The 7,185-nt window shown below is 35.0% G+C and overlaps 1 pseudogene; it reads right to left on the bottom strand.

The window, feature by feature from the left end:
• Window positions 1–1,580: 1,580 nt before the first annotated feature.
• Window positions 1,581–2,068, bottom strand: LOC141552697 (dr1-associated corepressor pseudogene; annotated as a pseudogene).
• Window positions 2,069–7,185: the final 5,117 nt, after the last annotated feature.

Raw genomic sequence — 7,185 nt, 5'->3', positions numbered from 1 at the left:
ACTTGCCTTGATATTCATAGAGTCTAGCAGAATGCCTTGTGTATAGTAGATATTAATAAAATGGTTTGCCAATTGAAACTACATTGATTTGGGTGGCCCAAGGTTATATGGTTGGTTAGTAATAGAAGAGACTGGAATGCTAGTTTTCTGACTTTAAGTTTAGTGCTATTTCATCTTGGACCTTTGATATGCCATTTTTGAAAGGTTACCACTCTCTGTACTTCAAAGTCAAAAGAAATCAATTATTACCCATATAATAAAACTATAGCACAATAGAAAGAAACTGAGCCATAGAAAACATATCTCAGAAAGCCTGGTTTCAATAACACAAGTAATTTATAGTGTATCTAGCTGTGCTAATAATAGGATCAATGAAGACTGTTTTCTAGCTCAGAGTTGCTTTATGTAGGCTGGTAGGCTTTTAAGAAAAACAGCTTTGAGCATTACCCTTACTAGAACTATAGATAATAGTAATCAACCTTTTGTAGCTCTTGATATGTGCTTTTATTCTTTTTGGTATTCTGGGCTTCCATGTTCTACAATAGCTAATGAGACTTTATGAAGAAAAGGGCTATTTGGCCACTACTGATCTAGGGATTTTTAGAAATGGGTGTAAATAGAGGTATAACTAGAATTTTTCTATCTGAATCAAAATAATTTGGCAGGGAAACAACTAAATTAATTTTCCTAAATCACCATTCTTAACATGTCTCACATCATTCTCTACCCTCTCTCTTCCACTCAATTAACTCCAGTAAATCCCCATTGCCTCTAGATCAAAGTTAAAATCTCCTGGCATTAAAATCCCTACATAATCAGTACCTGATCTAATGACACTGGTCTCATTACTATACTATGTATAAGACACACTATCTCTTGGCTTTGGCCATTTCCTCTGATTGTCCCTCATGCCCAAAGTGTGCTCTCTCCTGGTTTCTTTTAAGTCCCAATTAAAATTTCAGTATGGTATTTTTACACTAAACCTTTCCCAATCCCTCAACTGCCTTTTAATTATGTACTATTTATCATGTATATAACTTATTTATATATTTATTTGCTTGTATATTTTTCTTCTCCATTAGATTAGTTTGAGGGCAGAGATAGTTTTTTTGCCTGTTTTTTCTCAGCAGTTCATACAGGGCCTGGTACAGACTAGATGCTTAATATTTATTGAATGATTGAATGGGAAAGGAGGTGGCCAAAAACTAGAAACTCAGAGAAAAATCTACCATGAGTATGGAGTCTGGTAGAAACAGCAGTCTTTCTATTCATATAGCATTTCTACTAATTAAGAATTTTTAAAAGGGGAATAAAATCATGAAGGAAAGTGACTAGAGCTGGGAGAAAACAAGATTATGCCTTATGATTTAGGCAAATGGAGGATTACAAAATATATGAACCATTATATATGGATTACTGCAGAGGGTTTCCACCCCCATCCCAAGCTAGTTCCCTTGAGCAAAGATCTTATTTGCCCAACCTATATATCTAGATATGAAATTCAGTTCTGTATTAATAGATTCATAGACTTCTTGTGTGAAGGTCCGGGCTAGCTCCTCGGAAGGGCTCAGAACAAGTCCTTACTGCCATTTTCCATTTTTCCGGCTGTTCCCAGGCTTCTGGCCCCTTGGGACTCCCTTCTCACCGTCTAGGTAATTGTCCTCTCTGTCCCCCTCCACGTCTGGCACGGCAGCCACCAGGTCCTTCAGGAAGTCAAACTGCTGCTCCAACTTGATACACTGTTTCAGGTGGGAGGTGGTCATGGTCTTGTTATTCTGGGACTGGGTCACTTGACAGGCTTTCTTGAGAAGTGATTCCAAAAACAGTTCTAGTGCTTGGGAGATGATGACAGGAACAGCTGCAGCCACCTTGCAGATCTCCTCATCTGTCTGCATGATCTTCTTGATCCTGGTCGGCGGGAAGCGCACGTTGTACTTCTTCTTGCTCGGCATCTTGGGGCCTTCTGTGTCAATGTCAAATGTCAAGGTCCAGGCTAACTCCTCTGAAGAGCTCAGAATAAGTCCTTGCCCCAAGGTCCTGTCATCTCTCAGTAATAATCCTTTTCTGGGAGGAGGTTTCTTTTCTCTGTAAATCCTTTTTTCTGTGTGCAGGTTTCTTGGGAGGGTTATGGAGCCTCCAGCCAGCCTCTTCTTCTTCCTGAATCCTGGTTCTAAATCTCCTCCAGCTCTTGTCCTTCTCCAATCCAGACTGCTTGTCCAGGCCTAATGTTGTCATCTTTTATCCTCCTAGAGAATGGGCATGTGAGAACTCAGGGGCTTGTGGGAAATATTTCAACCAATGAATTTGCTCCTCTTAAAGGTTGAGTAAACTCCTTTTCAGAAGTCTAAAGGTGTAAACTCCTTTAAAAGAAGACTAAATGTGTAAACTCCTTTTTAAAGGTGTGAACTAAAGCTATGAACTCTGAACTAGAGAATTGTTTAGACAACCTGAGTTATCACCTTGTAATCCTAACATTCTTGAAAGCCAACATTGGAAGATACCTTAAATATCATCTAACTCATTTAACAGAGGAGGAAAATGAAATCCATGTGGGGAAGTATCTTGACCAAGCAGATTTCTAAATTATTTACAGATTCATGATTAAAACTTTTATTTGCATAGGAATTTAAATTTAAACTTAAATTTTAAAAAACACTTTCATATCATCTTAGATCTTATTTGAAATTTATATATATTTGTGATTTCTAATTCTAAGATTTACAGTATCAAGAAAAAGCTATCCAAGGTTGAGTCACTGATTCAGATGGATGCCAAATCAAAGGTTTAAGCAAATTCTTCCAAAAGCATTACCACACTATAAGATTTTTCTCATCCTTTTTGTCTGTCACTTAATTATAACACTGAGAATAAACTGTTCTATTGTTTCTGTAATAAAGGTAGAGAATTTTCAAAAACTGAGTATGAACCAGTAAAAACTAAAATTGTACTTTCTAGGTTTCATAGAATTTTCCATAGAATCACATAATTTCCACACTGAAAGAGATCTCAGAGATCAACTTCTCCAGGTCCATCTCTTCCAGATAAGTAATTTGCTAGTCAAAGATGTGAAGTAGGCTGCCCAGAGCCATAAGCTAGAGCCTGGACCCAATGCCAAGTCTTCTGCAAATATTGCTATTCCCATTTTCAAGATGAAATTGAGGCCCAAAGAGGCAAACTGATTTGCCAAATAACACAAGATAATACTGCTGAAATGCAGTCTCAGTTAGATTTGGAGTTAAAAGGACCAGATTTTGAAACTCAAAACTCTGCTTCTGATTTTTCTACCCATGTGGTCTCAGTAAATCACTTTACTGGTTTGGGTCACAATATTCTCATCTATAAAATGAGTGAATATACTGCATATTAATTCTAAGGACCCTTACAACTTTTAATACTATGAATGTTTTGATTTCTGATCATGCCTTTCAGACTATGCTTGACTCCTTTGGGATGCATGCTCTCATCTTCCTTCTTGCATCCCAGGCCAGTGGGTATTTGTTCTCATGTGACCATGCAAATGCTAATAAGGATATAAAAAAGAATAAACTTTCTCAAACATTGTGATGATTCTCCACAGGAAGGATGGAGGAGATTAAATTCTTGATAACACTGCTAAGAAACAGCAAAGAAGACAATTACAATTAGTTAGATTTCCAATTATCATAGTCTTTCTTCATATCCAAAGAACAGTGGAAATAAAATAAAGCCATCTAGACAATAGGCTTATCTATTTGGAGACAGAGAAGCCATGGGAAAAGATCCCCTATGTATAACAACAGTTCCTTTTGGCTAATTTTCTCTTTTCTTCATTGTATGATGTATTTGTGTGTGTGTATGTGTGTGTGTGTGTGTGTGTGTGTGTGTGTGTGTGTGTGCTTTGTTAAGTGAGAAAAAAAAAGACAGAAAGTATAAAAGGGTCTGGAAATATTAATGAATCTCTAATAAGTTGAGCTGTAGGGGCTCCTTTCCATCTGTTCCCTGGGAACACCATAACATAAATCTCTGGGGACACAATCTAAGCTATTAAAAAGGGAGGATACTCACAAAAGTGTGTTCATAAGGAGGCAAAGACCTATGTAAGTGCTACCAATAAACTAAAATAGCCTCATATAGCAGCTAGGAAAATGAGCCTGTTGTTAGAATGATTTAAAGAGCATCAACTTCAATAGAATGATAGAATTTCAAGTTAATAAGGGACTTAGAAGTCACAACAGAATCCTCTGTAAAATAGCCTTACATATTCAATGGAATGACTCTCATGAGAAAGAATCAATTACTTCCTAAGTCAATACCTTCAGCTTTGACTGTGCTCACTCTGATAAGAAGTTGTGCTTGTTTTGTTTTCTGTTTTCTTAACACTAACTTAAATGTATCTTATCTCTCTATAACTTCTAGCCCATTTTTCCTAGTCCTACACTTATTGAGTCAAACAGAATGAGTCTAATCTCTCAATAGGATGTCAGCTTTTCTAACAAATAAAGGCAGTTATATTCTCAACACTGTCTTCTCTTCTTTAGATTATATATATATATATATATATATATAATATATATATATAAATATAATTCCTTTGAAGGACTTTCCATTTCTTTTACCAGGAAGTTCAACTTTTTCAAGACAAATTTAATTTTATCAATTTTTTCCTATGAATATGGCATTAATATTTATAGGATAATAGATCAAGAGGAGGAAAAGATCTTAGAAGCCTTCTAGTCTAATAGCCTCATTTTGCAGAAAAGGAAACTGCAGCCTAAAGAGATGGTGAAAATCAAAGTAGGAACCAAAAGCAGGATTTAAACATAGGTCCTCTGACTCCAAAAATCCTCATTTTTAATAAATTTTATCCTCCTAAGCACAATAACCAGAGAGGCTCTAATAATAATGGCATACAAAAGTATCACTGTTATCATTTCCTATCATCTGGACATTATGCTTCTCTCAGTGCTCTATAACCAAACACTCTTTGTGGAGACATTTGGAGAAAAGATCTCTTTGGAAGTTTTGGAGAAAGATTTTTGAATAGAAGATTAAAATCCTCTGAGGCATGGATTCGTATCATAGTTGCTCAAATCATGATCCTGATCTCCAGGGATTATAGTTCTAGAGACTACTGAGAAAGGACATTCTTTTAGCAAAGTGATTCCCTTCTTCCTGATTGGAATTGATATGTTTTATTCTGGCCTCAACTGAAGAAATTATTTATTCTTTTGTATTTTCTGATGTATTCTAATCCATAAGACATCTTCAATGTTTTTGCTATTTAGCTTGGATCAATGGGTTTACTTACTATTTACTAGACTATAATGATCTTTTGTATAACTAGTATTAGGTGGGGAGGGGCTAAGGTCTACCTAGCTTCCCCTTAAATGTGATTAGGAAAATGTCTTTCACCCTGAATCCAGTCTCATACCCTCAAGCCCAAAGATATGGAGATATGGTTCTAGGTAATATATTATACATATGATAAATATTATATAGAGATAGATATCATATCAGTGTGTTACATATTTATACAAAGATGTTATTCTTATCAAATATCCCTCCTAGAAACTGAAGGAGAGCTTGCCTATTACCTCCTCAAGTTATAGTGATGGCAATGCAGGCTCTTTCACCCTGCAAAAATGGGCCATATAATTCAATAATATAATTAACAAGTAAGGAATTTATTATTAGATTATTAAATAACAATTATTATTATTGATTAACTATTATTATTAATTAATTTTTATAATATCTAACCATTCTATATGAAAGCTGTATCTACATTATTAGACAACACATACACAAACCCCTTACCTTTAGACAAAACATTACTTAACATTGAGTTCAAAATAAGGTAGGAAAATGAGACAATAACATATGTGGTAAAAGTATAAAATTTAACATGATAATATAATAACTCATGTTTATATATAGTTTCAAGATTTGTGAAGCATTTTGTTCATAACCATTCTTTTAAATGGGTAGCTTGAAGGTATTATCATTCTGATTTTACAAGTAAGAAAAGAGAATCTGAGAAGTTAAATGATTTTTCTAAAGCCACCAGCAAGTAAATGTTTAAGTCAAAATTTGAATTCCAGTCAGATTGCAACTGATCACTTGAGAAAGTACAGGAACACTACAAGGAGGCAGAATAATATTCTGTGGATAACAATCCATGCTATACTTGGTATTTAACATGTTTGTTAGAACAATTCCCTAAAGAAGAATCAAAAACAATTAATAAAGAATACTAATTTATTACATCAATAATAACAGAAAATAATAGCATAAAAAGAGGAAGAGTTTGATAAGGTTAAAAGAGATAGCCCCAGACACAAATGATTAACAGAAAATTCCTATCTTAGAAGAGGTTAAAGGAGATAACCTGAGACACAAATGATTAACAGAGTTTTACATCCTTAAGAGAAATTCTTGTCTTATTTACAAATCTCTCTGGAGCCTCTTTGAATACAAACATCTCTATACATGAAGGCTGTTTTATGATTTTGCTCATGTATAAAATGAATCTCCAAAATCCTATTCTTTGCAAATTGGCCTTGTACCTGGCAGCCATGTTGCCCACCGACCCTGCTATGTTCCCTTTCTAATCAATAAAGATTTTGTTTCAACACAAAGTTGAGTAGCTAATTCATTTGCTAAATTTGATACTTAGGAGGAGAAGGAAGCATTGAACCATCTTTCCTTTTGAGCCTTATTTATTGTCCTCATCAGAGTTGATATTGGAAGAGCTCTGGAAATACTGGCATCATAATCCACTGTTGGCATCATTGCAAATTGTCTAGGATGATCCACAATTTTGAATTTTGGGAAGAAAGCAATTAAAATGCCTCTACCCTTTGACAGAGGTGTATAATGGCTAGCATGTACTTCAAATTGGAAAATTAGACTCTGTCCCTGGAATCAACTTGCGCTTTGATAGATCAGTTTAGGCCTTACTTTTCTGTTTCAGGCCTCCATAGCATCTTCTTGATATCTGAAGTTATGTTCTTTCCATACCTCCTTTTTATATTCTTTCTACCTCTTTTTTGTGTGTTGTCATTAAGGTCAATCATATTTTTTAAAAATCTCCAAATGTTCAGGGAAAATGCAAAAATGAGAGTGTGAAATAACTAGCATCTGGGATCTTGAATCCCAGGAAAGTGTTCAGTGGAGCACAGTTACAGTTTTCAATCACTATATAAT

Source organism: Sminthopsis crassicaudata, chromosome 2, assembly GCF_048593235.1.
Source record: "Sminthopsis crassicaudata isolate SCR6 chromosome 2, ASM4859323v1, whole genome shotgun sequence".
Lineage (NCBI taxonomy): Eukaryota > Metazoa > Chordata > Mammalia > Dasyuromorphia > Dasyuridae > Sminthopsis > Sminthopsis crassicaudata.
The sequence above is the reverse complement of the archived record's forward strand: the minus strand, read 5'-3'. Positions and strand labels throughout refer to the sequence as shown.